Source organism: Hyperoodon ampullatus (genome assembly GCF_949752795.1).
Source record: "Hyperoodon ampullatus genome assembly, chromosome: 12".
Classification (NCBI taxonomy): domain Eukaryota; kingdom Metazoa; phylum Chordata; class Mammalia; order Artiodactyla; family Ziphiidae; genus Hyperoodon; species Hyperoodon ampullatus.
Window position 1 is genome coordinate 46,220,939 of NC_136925.1, and position 27,673 is coordinate 46,248,611.

The window sequence follows — 27,673 nt, forward strand, 5'->3', positions numbered from 1 at the left end:
AATGAAAAAATCCTAAACCAATTATAAGCAAAACAAATCCAGCAATGTTAAAAAATACACCATGACCAAGGTGGGTTTATTTCAAGCATAAAGACTGTTTTCAACATTTACTAGTGTAGTTCACTCTTATTACTAGAATATAAGAGAAAGCCTGAATTATCATCCCATTACTGCAGAACAAGCATCCAATAAAATTCAGCAGCAATTCATAATAAAAACTACTAATAAACTAGGGAGACAAGGGAACTTCTTTAACCTGATAACAGAGCCTACCAAAACTACCACAAATATCAAATGCAATAGACATTTATAGTGAGGAACAGGACAAGGATGCCAGCTATCACTACTTTTACTCAACATCTGTAGGAAGACCTATGCTATACAATAAGGGAAAAAAAAGAAGTGAAAGGGGCCTTGAGCTCTTAATTTGTCTATACTTGTAAAGGTAAAGCTCTATGAGAGCAGGCTAAGGAAGGAGAAGCAGAGGAGTCACACAAAATCGTAAAATGAAATCTTACTTGAATTACAGTTAACAGAAAAGGAGCTGCAGGATTAATTTGAATCACTACTATCATGAAATCAGAAAAAAACACAGCCCTTCGGTGTGACAAAGGAACTAAGAGCCCTGATTTTATCTTTACTTGTTTTAAGGTGAAAATATAAACAAACAAACATCTTGGGGAAGTTCACTGGCATCCTTAGAGTGGTTAAAAGAAATAAGCTCCAAAGAATTTTGAGATGGAATGCATTACTATTGAATTATTTATTTATTTATTTATTTTTTTGTGGTACGCGGGCCTCTCACTGCTGTGGCCTCTCCCGTTGCAGAGCATAGGCTCCGGACACACAGGCTCAGCAGCCATGGCTCATGGGCCCAGCTGCTCCACGACATGTGGGATCTTCCCGGACCGGGGCACGAACCCGCGTCCCCTGCATCGGCAGGCGGACTCTCAACCACTGCGCCACCAGGGAAGCCCTGAATTATTTATTAAAAATTAGTTCGGGTTTGGAAAAAAAATTAGTTTTACAGGTACCATCTGGACTTAGCAGATATTAAGCTTGGTTTATATGGGGGACATTGTAATAGAACTGAAATCGTGGAAACACTTTACAGAGTGTGTTGATAAGTGTTGCTTTGGTGATTCAGTAGAGGCATTGAATAAAAAATCAATATAAAAATTATGTTGCATTTCTTCACACAACAAACAAATTAACAGAAAGAGAAGTTAAAAAAGAATCTCATTTACAATTGTATCAAAAAGAATTTAAAAAAAGAATAAAATACCTAAGAATAAATCAAACCAAGGAGGTGAGCACCTATACATTGAAAACTATAAGACATTGCTAAAAGAAATAAAAAATGACACAATAAAAAGATATTGCATGCTAATGGACTGAAAGAATTAATAGTTTCAAAAAGTCCATGCTACCAATACAATCTACCAATTCAATACAATTGAAAACTTTACTTACTTTTTTCAGAAATAGAATAACATTTCTAAAATTTGTATGAGGGCTTCCCTGGTGGCGCAGTGGTTGAGAATCTGCCTGCCAATGCAGGGGACACGGGTTCGAGCCCTGCTCTGGGAAGGTCCCACATGCCACGTAGCAACTGGGCCCGTGAGCCACAGCAACTGAGCCTGCGTGTCGGGAGCCTGTGCTCCGCAGCAAGAGAGGCTGCGGCAGTGAGAAGCCCGCGCACTGTGAGGAAGAGTGGTCCCCGCTCGACGCAACTAGAGAAAGCCCTCACACAGAAATGAAGACCCAACACAGCCAAAAGAATAAGTAAATAAATAAATAAATTTATTAAATAAATAAATAAATTTATTAAAAAAAACTTTTTTGGTATGAAACCACAATAGCCCGCAATTGCCAAAGCAATCTTGAGAAAAAAGAGCAAAGCTGGAAGCATCACACTTCCTGTATTCAAACTATATTACAAACCTCTAATAATAAAAAATTATGGTATTGGTATAAAAACTGACACAATGATCAGTGGAACAGAACACAGAGGTCAGAGATAAACCCAGACATATATGGTCAATTAATTTATGACAAAGAAGCCAAGAATATACAATGGGGAAATGGCAGTCTATTCAATAAATGGTGATGGAAAATTGGTCAGAAGCTTCTATTTGACTTTCAGTTTCCATTCAACTACAAAATTCAGTCAAATGACTGACATAGACCACTCTGTTGTAAAGGAGAATGGAATTGGCATGGGGATCTCTTGGATCAATCAGGATTATTCCATTATTGAGCTAGACACTATTGCCAGAACACCACCAGAGATCTCTCAGTAGGAAAGAAAAGAAAGATGGCAATGAAGACAAGAACTGTTGGCTTCCACCTGCTGAATTTTTTTTTTTTTTTTTTTTTTTTTTTTTTTTTTTTTTTGCGGTACGCGGGCCTCTCACTGTTGTGGCCTCTCCCGTTGCGGAGCACAGGCTCTGGACGCGCAGGCTCAGCGGCCATGGCTCACGGGCCCAGCCGCTCCGCGGCATGTGGGATCTTCCCAGACTGGAGCACAAACCCGTGTCCCCTGCATCGGCAGGCAGACTCTCAACCACTGCGCCACCAGGGTAGCCCTGCTGCTGAATATTTTTAGCTAGCTTTGGTTAAAGTCTGCCCTAGACTCTCCTTTTGAGTCCAAATCACTCACCAAAAAAAAAATTCAAGTATCTGGCTGGCTTTGCAACGCTCTCACAATATGGCCCCCTCCAGTTCCTCCAGCCACATCTCCCAAGTTTCCCATCCCACTCCTGTCCCCATCAAGCTCCAGGGATCCTCAACTTCTACCTTTTCTGTGACCAGGCATCTCACACTTTCCATGCAAAGACAGATTGCATATACTACTTCATTTCTCTAGACTATGTTCTCCAGTTTTGCCTAGCTAGAGAACCCCTGTTTTTCCTTTAAGACCCAGAACACATTTATCTTCATGTTGGAAATTCTCTGAAATTCCCCATAGGTCCTCCATAGGTCCTTGAACACAACTTCCAGCAGTTCTGTCATTGTCATTCCTTAGTTCACTTGCGCCATTACTCAGGGTGGTGTCTGACAAATAGCAACTACTCCCAAAATGTTTCTGCAGTGAGCACAGATAAAGTGATATATAAGCACCTTTAAAATATACCCAAATGAACACTGTAACTGTAGACAAATGAATTATACCTTGACAGGATAAGAAAGTCACTTCTAACTGTGTACCTCTGTATTTTAAGCCAGCACCTACATTTTTTACTCCGATGATGACATTTCACTGTGCCATTTGTATGTCTTTCTTCTTATAATTTTCATAATTTATCATACTCTGATTTATTTGGGGATCTCAGAAGTTCTGTGTTGAAGTCTGCAAACTTCAGGGAAAAGAACTGAGTGAGGAGACGATGGATGATGCTGTGAGACAGGCCACATTTCAGAACATGCCCAAAGAGCAAATTACAAAAATATTCTGAAAAGCCAGCTTGGGATAAAAAGAAGAGGCCATTTCCTTCCCAAAGGTGAAATTCAGCAGTGTATGGTTGTCTTGGTCTGTGGTACAAACGAACCAAAGTGCAAAGTGCTGGGTTTCTTGCCAGTTTCCAAAAAGTGGAGCCCTCATGGTCCCCTTCCCTTCTCTAGACAGTTTATTTTCCAATATTTCTGCCTGGTGGTCTTCATGAGACTACATTATTTGCTTCCTGAAGGTATCTGATCAGTAACCTAAAATCACCTGGTCTACTGCATGGCTCCTGAAAATCTACCAATGCTTAGAGCGGTGCTGGAGGCAAAACTGTTGTTCATTTCCTGTTTACCTTGTTGCCTCACTGACATTGGCCACAGGATCTTTTGGCCATCACTGGCTGCTCTTATACCACCTCAGTGGTGTGTCCTGAACCTCCGCCTGGGGAGAATTAACAGCAAAATTTGTACTTCTTTTCTTAGTGGAAGGGACTATTACATGTTTTTCATTACACCAGAATCTCGTATCATAGAAATTTATAGTAACAGCTCATTTACTTGGTAATTGAGTGTTTAGAATAAATTCTTTGTAAAACTGATAAATATGAACATGTTAAAATATTTTTATTATTTTATACAATCATTCTAAATTATATTCTGTGATCTTCTAACTTAGTACATAGAAAATGTGTAATAATAGAATTATAGACATTGATATTGCAATTACAGGGTAATATGCCTTTTTGTCAAATAGCAATAAATGTTGACTTTGACCTCTCTAAGTTAGTATTTCTTTCCTTTCCTCTCAGGTTGTCTCTTTCCCTCTTCTTGAAAATATGAAGCACTGGTAACAATGCAGCCTACCTGATGAGAGCACATATTCTTTCCTGTTTGTCCCAGCACATTCTACTGTGTTCAGGATTCTAAGGCGATTGTCAACTGCTTTGCATGTTTTGGTTTTTGAAAAAAGAAAACTTTCTGTGTTTCTATGACTTTAACAAAACCTGAAAATTAGAGACTGAAATGGCTAAGAAGAAAAATATTGATAGTAGGAGCAAACTATCTTTGTGGAAGTGAAGCATATACCCATGTTTACTTTGCAGATACACAAACACTTCTCTCTTGGGGGTTACCTGGCTGAACATAATTTGCAATGGCTTTTCCACTCCTGCACTAGGTTTTTGTTTGTGTTTTCCATTTGTTCAGTGTTTCAGTTTATTTTAGTTGTTTATTCTCAATTCAGTGTGTTTCTAAAATCAGTGCTTCTTTTCTGGCCTCTCCTATCAGCTTCTATTTGTCATGGCAATTTTGTATCTCTGTAAGTTTAGTTTAAGTCTGTCTCATACTTAAATAAGGAAAAGATGGAGTGAATTCAAGTCTGCCATTATAAACTCTGTAAATGTGGGCTGCTTTTAATAACCTCTCTGACCACCCATGTCCTCATCAGTAGATATTAGCTCAAAGATATCTGGTCTTGTCCCTTGCTTGCCCTCATCAGTAAATGTTAGCTCAATGATATATGATCCTATGGAATTTTTAAAGGACTGTAAGATACAATAACTAATGTTAGCCTGGAAAAAATTTGTGATCCTGTTTTATTAATTTTGCTTTTTCCCAGGTGGCTGACAGCTGAGTAGGGAGGCTAATTAAATCTAACAATAGTATAACTCCAATGATAAGTTTGCCTTATTGCCATAAGCTGGCAGAGCCATGGCTATGTGGAAGAGTAACTGGGAACTTAGTGGAAATAAAAATAAAAGTGGGAAAATAATGTTTTATCCAACACTAAGTTATCATGTTCCTGTTCCCCCAAAACTTCACTGAAGCCATCTCCTTGTTTTTCTTCTCATATTCAATTGGAGACTTTAAGATCACATGAATCTGGAGCAGAATCCAAATTTCACAAGCTTTTCCACAGGAAGATGAAAGATTTCCCTTAAGTTCACCTGGGATATAAATTAAGAATAGAATTCTAAGCTCAGCACAAAAAAATTCCTATATAGCACTTTCAGAAAAAAAATACATTTAATTACAGACTTTAATCTTTAACTGTCCTTGGATCATTTCTGAAAAACCTCAGTGAATAATAAATATTAATATAGTGTATTTACATCTTTGGCATCTGTAGCCTGTTCATTTCCAGGGATTCCTCAGTTTCAGATTAAAAGTGTATTCCTCTTACTGTTTTGGCATATAATTATGGAATACTTTTACTTTACTTTTAGTAATTCCTGAGTTCTTGAGCAAAAGAGATCATAAAATCTGATGAATTCATTATCCTGAAATAGAATTCATGTCAATTAAAAAAACACTGGTTGTGATCTTTTTCATATTTAAGATTTTAATTTTCATATAGTCAAATGAATCGATCTTTTATTTTATGGCCTTTAGCTTTTGAGATTTAATTAGAAGGATCACTATTCAAATATTTTCATGTATTTACAAATCACATGTTTATTTACTCTGGATATTATTCTTATGTTGTGAGAAAACAATTTTTTGATATAGATAACAAACTGACCCAACATCATTTATTGAATGGTCCATCATTAACTTACTGATAAAAAGAGACATTATCATTTATAAATATTTATATGTACATAATTGACTCATGTATAATGACACATTATTCTGCTGATATACTTTTCTTTCCAAGGAATTGACATTTTAATTTAAAATAAATTATTAAACTCTCATAAGGAATAATGTTGGAATTTTTAAAATACTGTTTTACACTTAAAAAGTAATTTAAAAATCTGACATCATTACAAATGAGTCTTCCCAACCAGAAATATTGTATGCTCATAATTTATTTGTATTTTCTTTCAGATCATTTGATAAAGAACTTAGTTCTTATAAAAGCCTTGCTCATTTCTTAAGTTTATTCTGAAGCATGTATAGATAGTATTTCTAGCTATTGTGAATAGGATATTTTTTCAGTTACGTTTCTAACTGCTTACTTCTGCTCCTGGATTTTTGCCTGCTCCTCTATAATCTGGGTTTCTGGTATTAAGTCTGGTTGAAGGAGAAGCAATGCATTTAGTCTGAGGCCAGCAGTGGAGTGGATGCCACCAGCTCCAACCATCAGATTCTGCACTCACTTGTATCACTCTGCTGATTCATGGCCAACGTAGGAAGGCTGGCTGCTTCACTTGCTTTCATTTCAATTGCTCATCACTCTGTTTATCTTTCCTAAGAAAAACAGTGATTTTCATAGGTGCTGCTTTAAATTAGGATATAAAGCGCTCTGATTCTTGCATAGAAAAGAATTTCTCATCCCTTGTGTCCCACCCCTGGTTCTCCACCTCCCGTCTTTCTGAACTCCTTTGATTGAAGTGCTCATAACTTCCACAAGTGTTGGCTTAGGAATGTTATATGTCTGGAGAGAAACGTTCCTTTTCTCCTCCTTTCTCCTTTTTTCTTCTCAAACAGTGTTTGGATTAGCAATGGAAATGAAATCTTGTGCTTAAAAAAATAAATGTTGTTTCTTAAATTCCATATGTATGTGTTAGCATACGGTATTTGTCTTTCTCTTTCTGACTTACTTCACTCTGTATGACAGACTCTAGGTCCATCCACCTCATTACAAATAGCTCAATTTCATTTCTTTTTATGGCTGAGTAATATTCCATTGTATATATGTGCCACATCTTCTTTATCCATTCATCCGATGATGGACACTTAGGTTGTTTCCATCTCCTGGCTATTGTAAATAGAGCTGCAATGAACATTTTGGTACATGACTCAGAGTGAGAGAGTGGCATGGACATATATACACTACCAAACGTAAAATAGATAGCTAGTGGGAAGCAGCCACTGGGAAGCAGCCGCATAGCACAGGGAGATCAGCTCGGTGATTTGTGACCACCTAGAGGGGTGGGATAGGGAGGGTGGGAGGGAGGGAGACGCAAGACGGAAGAGATATGGGAACATATGTATATGTATAACTGACTCACTTTGTTATAAAGCAGAAACGAACACACCATTGTAAAGCAATTATACCCCAATAAAGATGTAAAAAAAAAAAAAATAAAAAAATAAATATTGGCACCTTCTGCATACCAGAATGGAGTTAGATTTTCACATGAATTATCTCCTTTATTATTAACAAAAAATGAATGAGGTAAGTGCCACTTCATAAATAAGAAAACAAGAGGTGTAGGGAGGTGAACTAAATTTCCCAAGGGCAAATATTTAGTAAGCATTAGCATTATGATGCAAAACCTGGTCTGACTGTAGAACTGAAAACTCTTTGATATTCTTGTCTTGCCTTTTAGTTCACTTTTAAGGATTAAGTTGCTTGGGGACTGAGTTGCTATTTTAATATAATTCAAGTCTACATTTGGTTTATCCTCCTTCCACTGACTGCCCAGTAAGTATCTTTCGTGAGCCCTTAAAAATGGGAGTACTTAGTTCTCCTTTTTAGAAGTGCAGATTTTAGTTCTTCATAATCTCCTGCTGCCCTAAAGTTTCAAATTCTGGCCCAAAAGCCCAGAATTGGCACATGCACCCTGAAAAGACAACTAATGATGCCTCACCTACAAAAGGGCTCTTCCTCTCTAGACCTTTAGTTAATCTAGTAATTATAGTTTCCAGAGATCTAAGGGTTTTTTAAATTTAATTTTTGTACTTTACCTGTTTTTTACTGGTTTTCACCATGGGAGCATTGGCCTCTCATAACCTAATATATCCTTCTTATTCAGGAAAGAAAGTTGTTAACCCAATTTTAAAGGATGATTTGTATTAAAGTGTATTACCATAGCTACCCTCTTAGCTGCCGTAATTGACCAATTATGGTGACCACCCTCCAACTCTGAAGAGTTCGCTTGTCTATCTTTCAACTGTAGCCTTAAATGCCAACTGACACTTTGGAGTTGGAAGTTCACTCTTGCTATTTTTAACCCTCAAATACATTTGCAGGAAATCATGGGTCTTAAGTGAGAGAGTGAGTCACAACCTATATAATTAAATTAGCTAGTCCAAGTGCATGACCCTAAATAGCACAAGTATTTTACCTAATTATTTCCAAAATGTGACACACTTTGTCATATAAAATCATTTGTCTGAACATGTTCCTTAAGTGCTCTCCTGTTGTCCTGTTAACATAGAAAGCACTTTTATGTGTAATTTTATTGAACTATCATGTATTCCAAGAAGAGAGGTAAACTGATGAACCTAAATTCATCTGTGGAAAAACCAAGATTTCTGATATGTAACCCTGAACAATATTTTATTATATTCCAGTTGATTAACTGGTTTAGTTGTTTCACAATATATATATGTAGATGCTCCTGTCAATATGAAAAACATATTTCTTACCATTTTTTACACAAATCATCTGAGACTTTACCTTCCCCAAATGACCCTTTGTTAGTGAGACAAAGTTCTCTTCCAAACTAAATACACGTGTACTGTAACAGCAGTTTTTTGAAATTTAAGTGTATAGAAATGTCCGGGTGAGTGTGTGAAAAGACAGATTTCAAGGCTCCACCCCACAGAGATTCTAATTTCTCAGGTTTTGGGTGAGGTCCCGAAGACTGAGATTTGTGGGGGGGTCTTCAGCCACACTTTGTGACATTGATCTATGGCTTCTTTGTATTGATCAGAAGAGCTATCTGATGTGTGTGTGTGTGTGTGTGTGTGTGTGTGTGTGTGTGTGTGTATGTCTCCTAAACTTTCTGTGAAAACAGTTAACATAGTTTATTTTTTAAAAGTTCAATCAGGAACCTATAAGCATGTTGTAAAACTAACTTTATTAGGTTATGACAAGGGCAGATACATGTCTGGTGAGAATCTGCTTTTTTGGCTGTCTTCTCTCTGTACTTCACATGACAGAAGAGGCAAGGGAGATTCCAAGGCCTTCTTTTGTAAGGATTCTAATCCCATTCATCACTTCCCAAAGGCCCTAACACCTAACATCATCACCATGGGGGTTATAATTTAATATATAAATTTGGGGGGGACACAAACGTTCAGTCCATAGCAGTAGACTTCTTTACTGTAATTTGGCTGTGTAGGGCAGGTGGAATAAGGTGCAAGTGGGAAAGGTGGGCTGGATTTGTAGACAAAGCCCTGTGAAGAAGTTCACTGTTAAGTGACCAGTTTTGAATTTGTTTATTAATTTTCCTTTTTAAATATATTTTTCATATACAGGGCTTTCATCTTCCGGGTGAGAAAACTGAGGATCAGAGGTTATGTGAATTTTTTTCAAGCTCCCACCATTAGTAGAAGAACCTATTATTCTAATTTTCACCTCTGTTTCATCAGAGCCACCTCATACATTTTCGTACTGAGAAATGTGTTAAATTTTGTGGTGGACTAAAATATTCAGGATTAAATATTAAATCTTCAAATTTCCCCCCTTCTGCTCAAGCTCCCTCTGGCAGCCTCAAATTGTGTTGATTCATTATGAATTGAGCACCAATGTCAGAAAGAGAGAAATCCCAACCTCCCAATGTAAAAAATTACGTGTACACAGAGACACTTCCTATCTCAAGTAGAATCCCATAAAACTAGTTGATAATAGCAAAAAAAAAAAAAAAAAAAAGACAAGACATTAAATACATATCTTTGAGAATGTGCCTAACCCTTTCCTTTTGTGACAGTTTTAAAGACCTTAGCACTAATCTTTACCTTTTAAAGCAAATACATTTGGTAACAGGTCCTAATTTCTTAAGGGCCTTTAGATAAATAGGCATGAATTCATCACATGCTATAAGGACGAAATTTTAATGTCAGAAGACACATCCAAATTAATATTAAGAAGTTTTAAAAATATATATTCAAAAGTTATAGGTGGTAAATGTTCTGGATCCATATTTTCAAAATAGTCGGAGTTCCACAAGAATCGATATATTAAAGATACAACCAAATAAAATGCTTAAAATAAAAAAAGATACCACCAAATTTGGAGTATACTTCATATTCATTTAATGATTATACCACATTAAATATGTTTACACTGCTATGGTCAAAGCCAATTACCTATTTTTTAACATCTTGGGCATGTGGTAGCAGCTCACATTCCAATAATTTTCAGGTTTCTAATTATTTATATTAAGTATCTGGTTGAGGCTGTCAATAATATGGCTTCATTTTACTTGTCCATTGAGCACCTTCATTTATGCGAAAACGTTTCCTTACCTGAAAGCTCCATGTGATTCCACCTCCAGGCCTTTCTACCTAATGTTCTTGGTGATGCACGCCAGGTAACCCTGAGAGCCTTTTTGAACTACCATGGAGTACAGGGAGGTGACTGAGGCACTTACCTTAGGTGAAGATTTAAAGAGGCACCAAAAACTCAGCAATCCAGATAAATAATATTTTAATGCAATACTTAAAAAAAATAAAAATTAATGTAAAATTGATGGTAAACAAATATCCAAATTTTAAATAAGTACTGACTTTCTTTCTTGCCTCAGTGTGGTTCTGCACAGCACTATTACTTAATATTTTGATTTGATAATCCTTTACAATATTCTTGAATCTTCTTCAGCACAAAGACATTCCATTTCATACCCCCATAATGTCTACAACAAAAAAAACTGATAATAACAAGCATCAGCAAAGATATAAGGAAATGGGAATCCGCACATATGGTGGGGATGTAAATGGACAGTCTCTTTAGAAAACAGTTTGGCATTTCTACTTCTAGATGTCTACCCAAAAGGAAGGAAAACATATGTCCTCTCAAAGACTTGCCCATGAATGTTCACAGCAACATTATTCACTGTAGCAAAAAGTGGAAACAATTCAAATGTCTATCAACTAGCGGATAGACAAAATGTGGTATATCCATACCTTGGTATACACTTCAGGAATAAAAATGAACAAAATATTGATACATGCTACAGCATGAATGAACTTCAATGTCCAGAAAAAGACAAATCAATAGGTGCAGAAGTAGTTGAGTATGTGCCTGGTCTGGGGCATGAGAATGGGGATTAACTATCACAGGACATGTAGACTTTGGGGAGTTGATGGAATTGTACCAAAATTGAATTGTGGTGATGGTTGCACAACTCTGTAAATAACTAAGTATCATTGAATCATACACATAAAAGGGATGAATTTTATGGTATATTAATATTCCCCCAAGAAATGGGAAGCTTCCTTCACTGTTGAAAGGAATGTAAATTGGTGCAGCCACTATGGAAAACAGTATGGAATTTCCTTAAAAAACTAAAAATAGAATTACCGTATGATACAGCAATCCACTCCTGGGCATATATCCAGAGAAAACTCTAATTTGAAAAGATACATGCACCTCAACATTCATAGCAGCACTTACAATAGCCAAGACATGGAAGCAACCTAAGTGTCTATCAACAGATGAATGGATAAAGGAGATGTGGCATTTATACACAATGGAATACTGCTCAGCCATAAAAAAGAATGAAATAATGCCATTTACAGTAAAGATTATCATACTAACTGAAGTAAGCCAGAAAGAGAAAAACAACTATAATATGATATCACTTATATATGGAATCTAAAATATGATACAAATAAACTTATTTACAAAACAGAAACAGACTCACAGACTTAGAAAACAAATTTATGGTTACCAAAGGGGAAAGAGGATAGGGGAGGAATAAATTAGGAGTTTGGGGTTAGGTATGAACTACTATATATAAAAGAGATACAAACTACTATATATTAAAGAGATAAACAACAGGGCCTTACTGTATAACACAATATTCAATATTTTATAATCACCTATAATTGATAATAATATGAAAAAGAATATATATATCACTTTGCTGTACACCAGAAACTAACACACTGTAAATTAACTATACTTCAATTAAAAATTTTTTTTAAATTAAATATTCTCCCAATAAAGCTGTTAAAAAAGAGCCCAGAGAAAGTTCATGTGATATACAATTCAGAATACAACAACCATTTTACACTTATGTGGTCCTTATATAAATTCTAAATTTAGAGGTAAATTACTTTCCCCCTTGCCTTCCACACCAAAGTAAGTGTAGTATAAGGAAGTAAGAGCTTTCTGTCATTTAGCCTAAGGTTGTCATTTACTCTAAAATTTTAACATGATAGCCCTCAGTTCAATCACATATTGTTTGTCTCATTAATAAATTCTCCTTTTATTATTTCTTCCACTCCTAGGCCTCAAATGGAGGGAAAAAACAAGACTTGGATACAATGATGGCAAATAAATAACAGTTTCACCAAAAAACATGTTTTAATTAGCTATATTCTGAAGTATAATAGCCATTTTCATCTTGAACTAGTCACAAAATAGTAATAGAAAGATCAGAAACTTAATTTTTTCACGTGTATCACAGCCTTATTTATAATTTTGTATTGAAGTAGAGTTGATTTACAATGTTGTGTTAATTTCTGCTGTAAAACAAGTGATTCGGTTATACATGTATATAGACATTTTTTTAATATTCTTTTCCATTATTGTTTATCATAGGATATTGAATATAGGTCTTTGTGCTATACAGTAGGACCTTGTTGTTTATCCATCCTATATATAATAGCCTACATCTGCTCACCTCAACCTCCCACTCTATCCCCTTGGCAGCCACAAGTCTGTTCTTTATGCCTGTGAGTCTGAGAAACTTTCCTTTTAAAGCACAAAGTATAATTGGAGCTGCCTTATTTACTAAACTGATATCAAGATTTTAAATTTTATTGGGATAATCCCCATGAATAAACCTGTTTTTATTTTTGCAATCTAAGGATTACATGGATGCTAATTTACTGAAAAGATCATTACAAGAATTTTGGCCTTTAAAATTCATCGGAAAGCTTAATTTCAAAAATTCATCAGAAAGCTTAATTGCCACTGACCATATAACAAAACAGTTATGGATTTAAATACAAATAAGACAGACCACAATGGGAAGATGTATTGCTTGGGCCAACAAATACTATGTAGCTGTAAAGCACTCTCAAATGATTAATTTACTTAAAGAAGTAAATATTAACATAAACTAGTATCACTTTAATTTTTTAATGATATGAAGAGAAAGTTGTTGAGAGAGAAGATATAGCACTGTAAAAAATAACAAAGGAGAGTGTTATTTATTAACTCTTGGTAAAAGTCGAGGAAAAATCTTGTGGCAGTCATGGCTAATTGGCCAGTTACCACCATATCCTCAGATGATCTGCTCTTGAATAAGCAGATAATTGAATCTTTTGTTTATTATTGCTAATTTATAAGCATTATTCTGGTCACTGTTAAATTATCTGGATCCTTATTTAAAACAACGTAATTTCCCATCAGATTCTCTCTAGAACACAAGCAATGCTTGAAGAACTCCTTACAGTGGGTCATGGAGTTTCTACTTTTCCTAAAATGCAGGCAGAAAGCCCGGCAGGCACATGTCAGAGATCTCTGGCAATATTTAGCAGGAATCCTCAGGATTTTACTGCTGAAACTCATATTTGTGAATAATCCAGTCTTTCTGTGGTTTCCTATGCTAGCTCTCTTTTTTAAAAAAAAAAAAAAACTTGGCTTAAATTATCAAGTAAAATAAATTATCCAAGTTCATGACCATATGTGTACATAATAATGAATCTACAAAGTGAACATCAATGCAACCATCGTTGAAGTGAAAAAAAAATAGCATTCAGGGTATGCAATTTTGATTTAGTTCATCTAGGCAGTCACTTCGATTTTTGTTTTAAAACTGTATACATTTTTACTGTTCAGATAATAAGATTTACTTTATATAGTAATATTCAACCCAATATTTTTGGCTAGAATGTAAATCTCACCGAGTTCTTCATTTCTATTCATGCATTGGGATCTCTTGTAAATCTGCTATATTATTTTTTATAGTTTCCAGTTCTGTCAAATTTTAATTTAAATTTTGTCTTTGATACCTTGAATATCATAGCATAGTAATTGAATTATTTCAGATGATTGCAGTATGTGTAATATCTTCATTCATTTCTATTGTCTTAGTTTCTGCTGTTTTTGGCTAAATTTTCTTATATCTTCAAATACTTGCATGTCTTGATTGTATGTTAGTTACTGTATACAAACATTATTTGAAGAAGTAATTTGATAATGAGGGTCCTTTTATTTTTTATTTTTTAGGGTTATTTTACTCAGCCCATCACACTCAACCTTTTCCACTGACAACAAGGGAAATACAATCTACTTAAAATATAAATACTAAGGTACTCATCAGGCATAGAAGACAATTCATCTTGTCTTCAACCTGCATCTCCAGGCAAATTTCTTGTGAGTCTATCAAGTACCAAGGACAGTGAAGTTTAATTTTTGTTGAATATGGAAAATATTTCAAGTTTCTGTGGTTTGGGACTTACTTTCACATTTTCAAAGGAATTTTCCAGCTTTTTCAGGGACATTTCTTATCTTTCCACTTGAAGTGGAAGAAATGTTCTTTTTTCCTTGAAAATTGCTCTCTTTTCCAAGATAAATTAAATCTCTCTTTCCTGTGAACTTCCATTGTTCATGGTGTTTCTCTTTCCAGTTTCCCCCCTCGATAGTTTTATTAAAGATTGCATCAGAATACAACATAAAATTTACTGTTTTAATCATTTTTAGCATACAGTTCCATGCCATTAACTACACATTGTTGTGCAACCATTACCACCACCCATCTCCAGATTTTTTTTTTCATCTTGCAAAACTGAAACTCGTACTCCAAATCAGTAACTACCCATTTTCCCATCCTCCTACCCCCTGGCAACCACCATTTTATTTTATGTCACTATAAATTTTACTATACTAAGATCTCATGTGAGTGAGTATTTAAACGTTTTTGACTGGCTTAATTCAGTTAGCATAACACCATCCCGATTCATCCATGTTGTGAAATTGCCTACATTTTGAGTGGTGAAAAATATTCCATTGTATTTATATACCACATTTTATTTATCCGTTTGTCCATGGATGGACACATGGATTGCTTCCACTTTTTGACAATTGTGAATAATGGTGTTATGAACATAAGAGTGCAACTATCTGTTTGAGTCCCTGTTTTCTGTTCTTTTGAGTACCTACCCTCACACAGAATTATTGTATTACATGGTAACTGTATTTTTAATGTTTTGAGGAACCACCATACTATTCAAACTACTCTCCATAGTGACTGCATCATTTTGTAGTCCCACTAAACAGTGCACGATGGTTCCAATTTCTCAACATTCTTACCAACACTTGTTATTTTTTTAATTTTTAATTTTAATTTTTTTGTAACTAGCCATCCTAATGGGTGTGAAGTGGTAGCTCATTGTGGTTTTTGACATGTATTTACCTAATGATTAGTGACGTTGAGTATCTTTTCATGTGCTTTTTGATTTACTGCATATTTTCTTTGGTAAAATATCTATGTTTAAACATATTCCTTTTTTGAGTTAATTTTTCGATATGGTGTAAGTAGGAGCCCAACTTTATACACTTTTCCATGTCGATATCCAGTTTACTCAACAGCATTTATTGAAAAGGCTGTCTTTTCCCCATCGTATGGTCTTGATTCCTTTGTCAAAATTCATTTTGCTTGATATTGTGAAAGTTTCTTTCTGGGCTCTGTATTCTGTTCCATTGATCTATTTGTCTGTCTTAATGTCAATACTACAATATTTTGATAACTGATTTGGTGGTAAGTTTTGAAATCAAGAGATCTAACGCCTCCAACTTTGTTCTTTTTCAAGAATGTTTTGGCTATTCAGAGTCTTTTGAGATTTTTATATGAATTTTATAGTAAATTATTCTATGTGCAAAAAATATTAGTGGACTACTGCATAAGATTGCATTGAATCTGTGGATCACTTTGGGTAGTATTCACATCTTGACATTATTATATCTTCCAATTTATGTACAAGGGATATTGTCTAGTTATTTGTGTTCTTTAGTTTTGTTTAGCACTATTTTGTAGTTTTCAGTATACAAGTCTTTAACCACCTTGGCTAAGTTTATTCCTAAATATTTTATTCTTTTTAATGCAATGTTAAATCGAACTGTGGATTTTTTTCTTTGGATTGTTCCTTGCTCGTGTATAGAAATGCAACTGATTTTTGTTTGTTGGTTTTGCATCATGCAATTTTGTGAATTTGTTTACTGCTTCTAATAATATTTGTGTGGAATCTTTAGGTTTTACTATGTATAAAGTCATGTTGTCTGTGACCAGAGACAATTTTACTTATTCCTTTCCAACTGATGCCTTTTATTTCTTTTTCTAGCTTAATTTTTCTGGCTAGGACTTCCAGTACTATGTTAGATAGAAATGGCATGAATAGGCATCCTTGCTTTATTCATGATCTTAGTGGAAAATCTTTCCGTCTTCAAACATTGATTATGATGTTAGCAGTAGCTATTTCATATATGACTTTTTGTATGTAGTTTCTCCCTATTCTTTATTTTTTGAGTTTTTTTTAAATCATGAAAAGGTGTTGGATATTATAAAATGCTTTTTCTCTATTGAGATGATCATGAGGTTTTCTTCCCTTTGTTCTGTAAATGTGGTATGACATTAATTAATTGATACATGTTGACCCATCTTTGTATCCCGGAAGTAAATTCTACTTGATCATGGTGCATAATCCTTTTAATATGTTGCTGGTTTGTTTTAAGGGTTGTATTAAGAATTAATATTACATGATAGATGTAGTTTGCCAAGTATGGTGCCTGGCATTTAGTAAAACATATTTAAGTTTTCAAATCTCTTCATATATTTTAAGGTTTTTTTCCCTTAAGAAATGTTATAATTTAATGGTAGTGGTTGTTGGAAATCTAACTGATAATGTAGTGGACTATAACCCTATTTTCAGTCTTACTACATCCTAAATTTTTTTCTTAGCTGATAACTGTAAAAGGAAAGTGAAGTATCAAAGCCTATGGAGAACCAACAGACATTTAGCTGGCTTGAGAACAGACTGAAGTAAGTTGGAGAAGAGATTAAAGTGGGTTGGAGGAACTTTTTGCCCTCATAGTGCTATTTCTTACCCAGTTGTTGTTGGTGTGCTTGTCCTACTAGGTACCATCGGAGACTGGAAACATCACTTGAACGTGGAGCAAAATGAAACATTTGACAGAGTATTCCAAAGGAAGATGAAATATTTTCCCTTGAATTTCATCTGGGACATAAATGAGGCATAGAATCAATGCAAAAGAATCATAAAAATCTACTAAATTTGTGGGCATATTTTAATACATACTTCTCATGCTAATGTTGATTATAAAACTTTATTATTAAACAAAATTAGTGAGCAGTGCTTACATTCATTGCCATGAGTTTTGTAAACACTTTGAAATTTCAAACATTAAAATGATTTGGGAGATTCTCTGCATTAGTAGCCTGTAAGATAAAGGGAAAAACAGAAAGCATGCAGCATGAATTGTAAATCCCTTGAGAGAGTTTTCTGTAGTGTGTACTTTTCCTTTATCTACAAATAAATTTGGGATTAAAAAGTAAAAATCCTTTCATCTTCTAAGTGAACTTTATTCTTTGGTTTTAACCAATGTGAATGTCAAAATAGAGAACTCACATGAAACACATGCATCTATTTAATAATTTACCAGATCACAATGTTTACATGAAAGAGCAGAGGTTCAAAGGTGAAATAATCATCTAATGGTTCTATCATTTAACTATTGGTTGAAAAAATACTTTTATCCATAACATCTCAGTCACTAAACTAATTCCATATGTATTTACTGGTTAAATAATTTAAGATAAAATCATTTTGAATAACTAGAAAAATATAAGTGAATCTGATCATAATTCCCAAATGGGAAAAAACTTGTGAAGCATAAATCAATGGAAGAAACTTAAAGGAAAAAATTAGTAAACTTACAATCATCAACATTTCAAGTCACCACTATCCACAGCAATCAACAAAGGAAAGAACTCAATGTTTATGTACAGTGTACATTACTAAGGATGCATGAATTACAACCACATTGAAAACATACACGAATCTCCGAAACGTACTATTGAGTGGAAAAAAGGCTAGACGCTTACTGCATGAAACATTACATAAGATAAAAAAATAGGTTAAAATAATCTATGGGTTTAGAAAAAGAGAAGTTACCTATAGGAGTGGTATAGTAACTGGTAAGGCAAATAACAGAATTCCTGTGGTCTTGGTAATACTCTGTTTGTTCATCTTAGTGCTGGTTCCATAGGTGTGGTCACTTTGTGAATATTTATCAGGCTACTGTGCATGTGATTAGTGATTTTCAATGTATTTTGTCATATATTAATAAAACTGGTGAAATAAGTCATAAACATAATTACAATGATGTCATTATAAATAAACAGCCTTTTAGAGTATGTATGGCCATACTTCAATAGTTTACTTTTTATTACCAGTACATGCTCATTATGAAGAAACAAGAAAAGAAAAGTAGATTCAAATGTCATGCTTTTAAGGCACAGTGGAGAATGGATTACTTTTATTGAAGAATAGGTAAAGCATCATGTTTATTACACAATGACACTATAGCTAAGCTAAAAGAATAGGATATGCATTAATATAACCACACTAAGCAGTAATCGCAATACTCCCAACTCAGAGGAAAGAAATGGACAGAAAAAATATGAAATTTTAAACAGAATATTTCATCTCAACAAAATCGCTTCACAAAAATAAAAGTAAAAAATGAGGCTGCAATCAAAATAAATATGCAGTGATTCATTTGTTAGCCAAGCAAAATAAGTTATTTATTGATGTTGGGTTGATTAGAGTTTGAGTAAAGCATCTAAAGAAACATGTCTATAGAAAATAAACATACCTAAGACTGTAAACTGTCTCCCAACATCTGTGAGTCTACCCTTGTCTTTAGTGGACATATATTACAAAGAATTATTATAAATTATAATCTAGTTTGAATAAATTATAATAGAAAAACTGTGGAAACTTTTTTCTTTCTTGTTATATAAACACATAATATTTGGGCCACAAAACTAAAACAATTACTGGCCTATTACCGAAAAGTTTGCCTATGCCTCGTATTAGGTTCATGTATTCTTTTTTATTTAAACAGTACAATCTGTACTAACTTTATTTATTTTAATATTTAAAATGTCCCAGAATTTGTCAGTTGCAATAAGTCCAAGTTGGCTCTGGTGTGCTTTTGACATGTTTCCGGTATTCTTTCAGTTCTTTCTGATATAGGAAGATGTTCTAGGCTCATTTGTACTTTCCTTGCCCCTCCACTGCAATCAGTCATTGATTGTGACTGATTTAGGTATGCTTTAGGTATGCTCATTGCTCTGACTTCTTATTGCTTCCAGGTCCCTCAGCAGACAGACCTAGGTAATATAACATGGTACAATTTCATGTGATGTTATGATGTGCTCCCAATTACTTAAATTCTTTGAGATCCAAAATGAAAAAAATGAATTGATTACTTGGAGTGAAGAAGAGGAACAAATTACGACATCACGATTATACAGGTCTTTCTAAAACGTTTCTCCATTTCACCTTTAGTTAAAATTTTGGGCAGACCATTATTGGAATAGGGCATCCCCTCCAACAGCTTAGGAAACTAAAACTTCACTGATCATTAAAAAGTTCCAAGGGCGGCTTCCCTGGTGGCGCAGTGGTTGAGAGTCCGCCTGCCAATGCAGGGGACACGGGTTCGTTCCCTGGTCAGGGAAGATCCCACATGCCGCGGAGTGGCTGTGCCCGTGAGCCATGGCCGCTGAGCCTGCGCTTCCGGAGCCTGCGCTCCGCAACGGGAGAGGCCATGGCAGTGAGAGGCCCGAGTACCGCAAAAAAAAAAAAAGTTCCAAGGAAACAAAAAGTTAGTAGCATTCTTAGTTGCAGATGTACCGTATCTTTTTTTTTTTTGGTATAGAAATGAGGAAACAAAGACAATTCCTTTAATTGTAGATGTGGCACTGTCTTTTTCACTCTCATGTTATTACAGACTTGTCTAAAGAGAGATCTCAAGCATCTCTAAAGGCCCCTAAAGCATTCAATTCAATGAAAATTCCTGCTATGAAATCAGAAATTATTGGGTGAGCTATTCACCTTTGTAAGTGTTCTAATCTCTTTGATTTCTACTTTTAGGGTTGCCATTCTCACAAAATATATTAGTGCCTTAATTCACGAACATTAGGTAAAACAAGAGATAAGATGAACATTTCCAAGCATAAATTACCCTGAGATTAAACCCTATTTCCTTATCAGTGCTGATTTGGACATTGAAGGGATTAAAGATCTCCCCTGGAATCAAATTCTGTGTTTAGTGGAAACCTGAAAATCATTATCAAAGAGAAGCTTATGTAAGCATGATGACTGAGGAATGAGGAAATGTCCAAAAGAGATGTTAGGACAGATCTGAGACAAATTTCAGTTATTGCTGAATTCAGAAAAAATGGGCTGGGAGTGTGATAATTCCAACTATGTTTTTATTTCTCAATATTGCTTTGGCTATTTGAGGTCTTTTGCTGTTTCATGCAAATCTTAAGATTATGTGTTCTAGTTTTGTGAAAAATGGCTTTGGTAATTTGATAGGGATTGCATTGCAACTGTAGATTGCTTCGGGTAGTATGGACATTTTAAAGATACTGATTCTTCCAACCCATGAGCACAGTCTATTGCTCCCTTTTATCTGTCTTCAATTTCTTCCCTTAATGTCTTATAGTTTTCAGAGTACAGTTTTTTCACCTTCTTCATTAAATTTATTCCTAGGTATTTTATTATTTTTGATGAAATTGTAAATGAGATTGTTCTTCTTCACTTTTCTTGATTATTCATTATTAGTGTATAAAATACAACAGCTTTCTGTATATTAATTTTGTATTCTGCAACATTACTGAATTTATTTATTAGTCTAATAGATTTTTGGAGTCTTTGGAGTTTTCTATGTATAATATAATATCCTCTGAAAAAAGTGAAAGTTTTACTTTTTCCCTTCCAATTTGAATGACTTTTATTTATTTTACTTGCCTAATTTGTATGGCTAGGACTTCCAATACTGTGTTGAGTAAAAGTACCAAGAGTGGGCATTCTAGTCTCATTCCTGATGATAAAGCTTCTGTAATGTCTACTTTAAAAAAAAGATAAACAAATTGGAAGGGCATCACTTAGGATCGACAACCCTGGGTGTTTTTGAACAAATAATTTAAATATCAGTGATTTTATAAGACCCTTGGTACATTCCAGGGCCATAGCCACTTTTACATAGGATGGTGCAAATAAAGACATGAAAAATAAATATCAGCCCTGTGAGATAGGTATAAAAGATCTCACTAACCTTATTTCATGCCCAAGGAAGTCACTGCTGTAGCTTTCAAATACATCTTGTTGTGTGTTGGAGAGTTGCCAAAGTTAAGTAAGTATGACTACTGGTTACATGCAGTTCTCTTTAGTGTACCCAACAGTTTTGACTCTTGCTGTTTCTGGAATAACTGGATCTCGTTTTCCTAATGTCAGCAAAATCTTACCCAATTTATTTATCCAAACTGAGTTACCTTCTTACACCCTAGAACAATACTCATTGGCCAAGACAAACTCTGCAGGGGATATTTCTTTCTCAACAACAAATTGATCCCTATCATCCTTAAAGTTATATCAGAAGTGGATTTTGCTTCTTCAGTGAACCTGTAACAGTGAGTAGTAAAAGGGTAGACTTAGAGCTCTTTCAAATCTCACCCCCTCTTTAGCATACAAATGAATTTACTTTTTCATCAGTTTTATATTTTTCCTTCGCTTTTTTGAACTTCAGTGCAAGAATAAGAGAGATACAAAAGATGTCCTTTACACAATCACTTCCTCCATATTAATCAAGGAGGTGCAAACAATATATATTTTGCCAGTACCCACATCCCACATGAATCTACCCCATATCCCACTCTTTTTCTCTTGTTTCTACGATACACCAACACTTATAATTCTCTCTCTCCTGAAACAGTGCAAGACAGACTAAACATAATAAACAGCAAAAATAGAATGATGTTCAGAGTGTTTGTGTGGGCTGGCTGACACTCTTTTCTCTTTTCTCAGCATCCAGATTTTCTGGAATTGGTTTTTAAAGCCTGTGTGTGTGTGTGTGTGTGTGTGTGTGTGTGTGTGGTATTGTGGGGTGTCAGGAGGAATGTGATAGTGACTCACATTTTCATCTTTGCTTTTCTCTTCAACTATACTCCCAACTTATGACTTTTGCATTGTCCATGTTCTTCAGTATAAATCCTTCCCTACCACATTCCACAGACTAGTTTCTCCAAGGCTTTTCCTGGAAAATTTGTGTACTAGTGTCATAATCACTCTCCACCTACCTCTATTGAAACGGTACTTGATGGCTTATCAGCCAGTCTGTTCTAACTCAGTTCTCATTAGTAGAAATTGCCTGGATTTCAGCTTGAGTGAGGAAACTCTGGCAGGTTAGTAGGGCTTAATTGGATCTTTTAACTGGGAGTCAAATAACATCCCATGAAGCCTTCTCTGGAGGTTGAGATAAAACATTCATGGAAACCAAGACAGTGCTTTATCACTTATTTTTTTGATTCTGAATTTTTAGTGTGAATGTTTGGATTGTTAAAATGCAGATTTTCGATCACAAAGGAATTTGGGAGTTTACTAGAACTGGCTTAAGAAAATAAACAAATAGAGCCAATATAACAACAGATTATCAAAGTAATGTCAACCTTGTACGATAAAAGACAGATTCCATAAAAAACAGGGCAGTCTCCCAGAAACAGTTAGTTAGGGGGAGGCAGATGAAGGAGAGAGGCTGAGGCAACCCACTGCGTGGCCAGGCGGCCGTTGGGTGGGCGCCCTGGCCTCGACGCCTCCGCCCTGTGTGGCAGCGAGCAAGCTCCCCACCCACTCTGCTGGTTATGGTGCCCACTCTCACCAACGTGTCTGCTGGGATCCCCAGCAGCAAAGTGAAATACTCAAAGCTCTCCAGCACTGATGATGGACACATTAACTGTCAGAGGAAACTTCACCTGCCGAAGCGAGCTTCAATCGAAAAAATGTCCAGGTGTCCTGAGATCTCCAAGTTCAAGAAAAGCCCTACTAACATTCCTTATAAGGCCACTGCCTGCGCCTCCTTACAGTTTTTGACTGGTGTTTTTCCCATTATTATGGGTTGCCTCCTGCTGGCAGGCTACATCAGCAAAGTTGGCACCAACCGAGCCTTTCCAGTTCTGACTGTTGGCATCCTGCTGTTTCTCCCCAGATTTTACCACCCGATCATCGTATACAGAGTATACCAAGGCTGTCAGGGCTACTCCTACGGTGCTTTTCCGGACTGTGATGACTGGGCCCCGCCGCAGCCAGAAGAGTCACAGATGGGGGTGAGCAGAGTTTAAGGCATTTGGAAGATGCTGTAGAAATTGATGCCTAAGGATTAAGGAATTCTGCTGTTTTGCAAATGCTTGGCAAAACTATGCATTTTTGCATAGTTGCAAACTATGCATTTTTGCATGGATTTTATAAATCCATCCCCAAAATGTTAACTGAGTTTACAATTAGCCAAACAGGAAGTTAGGAGAGGACATGCTCTATTTTTATTTTTCTGGCCCTTGCACAAGCCCATGACAAATTTTTCCACTTGGATATGTATGAGGAGGAATAGCAATGTTAATTGTATGAGGAAGTGAAAAGTTACTATGCAGAAGAAAATGTTGTTGCCACCACCTATTTAGAGCTGAACAATTCTTTTAAATAGTCCTCATCGATAATTTTATATTGTGGAAAATGGAAAAATGCAGTGCATTATGTTAAATTTCTTATTACCAAGTAATTTATTTGAAAAGTTTCTGAGTATCTTATCCCTCACACTTATCTCTAGCTTTGATTCTATGGATGATCTTGGTAAAATCAAATATCAATTTAGGAAAAATAAAAAGAACACTACAGCTGTGTTGTATGGAGGCCCCACGAGCTCTAGAGTCAGTCAGAACTCATTTAAAATCCCAGATGCAAACTTTCCAGCTGTATAACCTTGGACAAATTACTTTAATACTCTGAGATAGAGTTGGGGACCGTAATTCCTACAGTTTGGGGTTCCAGTAGGGGTCAAATGAAATATTCTATATCAACAACATAGCACATATGTGTTTTCAAAAGTGTTAATTTCTCACTGTAAAATAGGGTTCTATAGAAGACTGCACATAAAATTAACTAAGTCATAAATGAATTACATCTATTCACCTCAAGCTAACATAAGAGAGCTGGTCACCCAAGAGAACTAGACTGTTAATCTGTAAAGTTATCAATTTAAATCAGGACACAGGGTTACTTTTTATTTGTATGAGCTTCCTCTTGATTCCTATACAGGAATAGGGCAGATCCAGGCTTTGTGGTGCCTAAAGCTTATATAATTTGGAGGGGTCTCTTAAGAAAAAGACTGCAAATTTATGAATTCAAAATTAAGTAGAGGGCATGGGAAGGGGCCTATACAACTGTGGGGTCTTGAAGCATGTTATCTACAAGAAACCCACTTTAAATATAAAGACACATATAGAATAAAGTAAATGGATGGGCAAAAATACACCATGCTAACACTCATTAAAAGAAACTAGGGGTGGCTATATTAATTTCAGACAAAGGCAACTTCAGAACAAGGAAAGTTACCGGAGATAAAGAAGGTCATTACATAATGATAAGGGATCAGTTCTCCAAGAAGACATAACAATCATTAATGGCTACACACCTAAAAACAGAGGGTCAAAATACATGAGGCAAACACTGATAAAGCTGCAGGGATAAATAAATGAATCCATTATTGTAGTTGGAGACTTCAACACATCTCTATCAGAATGGACAGATCCAGCAAGGAGAAAATCAATAAGTACATAGTTGAATTCAACAATACCATCAATCAACTGGCTGTAATTGACATCTATAGACTACTTCTTCCAACAATAACAGAATACACTTTCTGCTCATATGGAACATTCACCAAGATAGACCACATTCTGGGCCATAAAAGCACTTCAACAAATTTAAAGGATAAAGAAAATAAACATTAAAATCATACAATGCCTGCTCTCAGACCACAATGGAATTACACTATAAATCAATAACAGAAAAATAGCTGAAAAAATCTCAAAATATTTTGAAATAAATGAAAATGAAATTGTAACATTAAAATTTGTGGGATACAGCAAAATCAATACTTATAGGAAAATTTACAGAATTGAATTCATATATCAGAAAAGAAGAAAGATCTAAATCACCTAAGCTTCAATTGTCTAAGCTTCCACCTCAGGGCACTAGAAAAAAAAGAGCAAATTAAATCCAAAGTAAGCAAAAGAAGGAAATAGTATAAATTAGAGCAGAAACGAATGAAATTGAAAACAGAAAATCACCAAAACCAAAAACTGGTTCTATGAAAAAGTCAGTCAATTAATAAGCCTCTAGCCAGGCTAAGAAAAAGAAAAAAAGGAGAGAAGATGCAATTACTAAATCGAAAATTAAAGATGTATCATCACTAGAGATCCCATGGACATTAAAAGGATAATACAAGATACTATGAACAAGTCTATGCTTGTAAATTTGATAACCTAGATAAAATGGACCAATTCCTTGAAAAACACACTCTGCCAAAACACACACACACATATATAGGCATATATATGAGGAAATTGAATCAATAATTAATAATCTTTGAAAACAGGCCCAGATGGGTTCACAGGTGAATTTGATCAATTCTCTATAATTTCTTCTAGAAAATAAAAGCAGGGGAAATACTTCCTAATTCATTCTATGAAGCCAGAATTACTCTAATAACAGAACCAGACAAAGACATTGCAGAAAAGAAAACTACTGACTAAGATCTCTCATGAATATAGATGCAAAAAACTGTTCCTTATCATGCCTTTCTTCTGGTCCTACCACCCTGCTCTGGCTTGTCAGTCCAAGAAAAAAGCCTCCATCATATCTTGTCAGCTTCAAGGGTGGAGAAAATAGAACTATGATGGGGAAAAAATGCTATCCCCCCTTCAACCCTTGTATCAATTACAAAAAATCTCCAATTTATAATTCCAGTTTACCTTTCATTTTGTTTTTCCGAGTCTTATTCCAAGAGTTCTAATCTGGGACTCTGACTTCAAGGAGTCCCTGAACCAGAAGAAATTACATGCAACATTTGGTGTGTGCACACCCATGTGTATTTTGGGAAGGGTAAATATCCACAGCTTTGAACAAATGATTGAAGAGTTCTGTGCTTCTCCCACCAAATTGGGGGTGGGAGGTAAGTATGATGCTCTTTCATGAAATTAGAATTTATGACCAACATGTTGCTAATTGGAAGTTATATCAAGTATTAATTGGTTTATTTTAAAAGAGAGAGAGATACAGAATAAATTAACATTAAAGACTTTAATTAGGGAATTCCCTGGTGGTCCAGTGGTTAGGACTCTTCTACTCTCACTGCCCATGGTCAGGGAACTAAAAATCCCACAAGCCACGTGGCCAAAAAAAATTTTTTTTAATTGTAATCTTAAAAAAAAAGACTTTAATTTACAGTTTTTAGTCAAGGCCAGATATGGTTCCATCCGCTATACCTTCTTTATGTTGGAGATGGAATAATATGAATGAATAGTCATGATCTTAAATATTGCAAAATTATGAATTCACATTCATATTATCAAATAAAGATTACACTATACTAATATAGCTTTAGGGTTAATTTGAATTTCAACTATTAGGAAACAGGTAACCCATGAATTGTCTATTTATATAGGGTAAGCTTCTGCACTGCCGTCTCCTTGAAGGTAATTTTCTGCCTACTCATCTGGCAGATTCCACATGAGGGAGAAGGGCAAAAATAAGGACTTCCTTGTTTATTGTTCAAAAGTTGCCCAAGTTTGGTTGGCACAGATGAGACACCTTTGCCATCTAAGTGAATCTTGGACTCTGATGTTCTGCACACTAGAGTCTCATTGTCACCTGCACCTCAACATTACCAAGGTCTCCCCCTCCCTCCGTCCCTTCATCCCTCCTTTCTCTCTCCCTCCCTCCCTCTCTCTCTCTCTCTCTCTCTCTCACACACACACACACACACACACACACACACACACACACACACACACATATACAAGCTCTGTAAATGTATTGTCCCTCCACTAATGCAGGACTCACTCCTCAACGTGCAACTTGAATCAAACTATCAGACCCTGAAAATCATCCCGCCGGGTCGCGGCTCCTCCTCTCTGCGTCCGACCAGTTCTCAGGTTTCCAACCGCGACTGATGGACTGCAGATTGGATTGGCTGAGCCAGGTAGAGGAGCAGAGGCTCCACCAAATCACACATCTAGGA

General features: G+C 35.5%; 1 pseudogene across 1 annotated transcript in view; it reads left to right on the forward strand.

The window, feature by feature from the left end:
- The window catches only part of LOC307061544 (N(6)-adenosine-methyltransferase non-catalytic subunit METTL14-like), a 34,035-nt pseudogene extending 6,430 nt beyond the window's left edge, over positions 1-27,605 (forward strand). Inside the window, exons 3-5 of the transcript in view lie at positions 17,427-17,485; positions 23,211-23,702; positions 27,489-27,605. The product of the transcript in view is annotated as a N(6)-adenosine-methyltransferase non-catalytic subunit METTL14-like (transcript). The remainder of the gene's footprint in view (positions 1-17,426; positions 17,486-23,210; positions 23,703-27,488) is intronic.
- Positions 27,606-27,673: the final 68 nt, after the last annotated feature.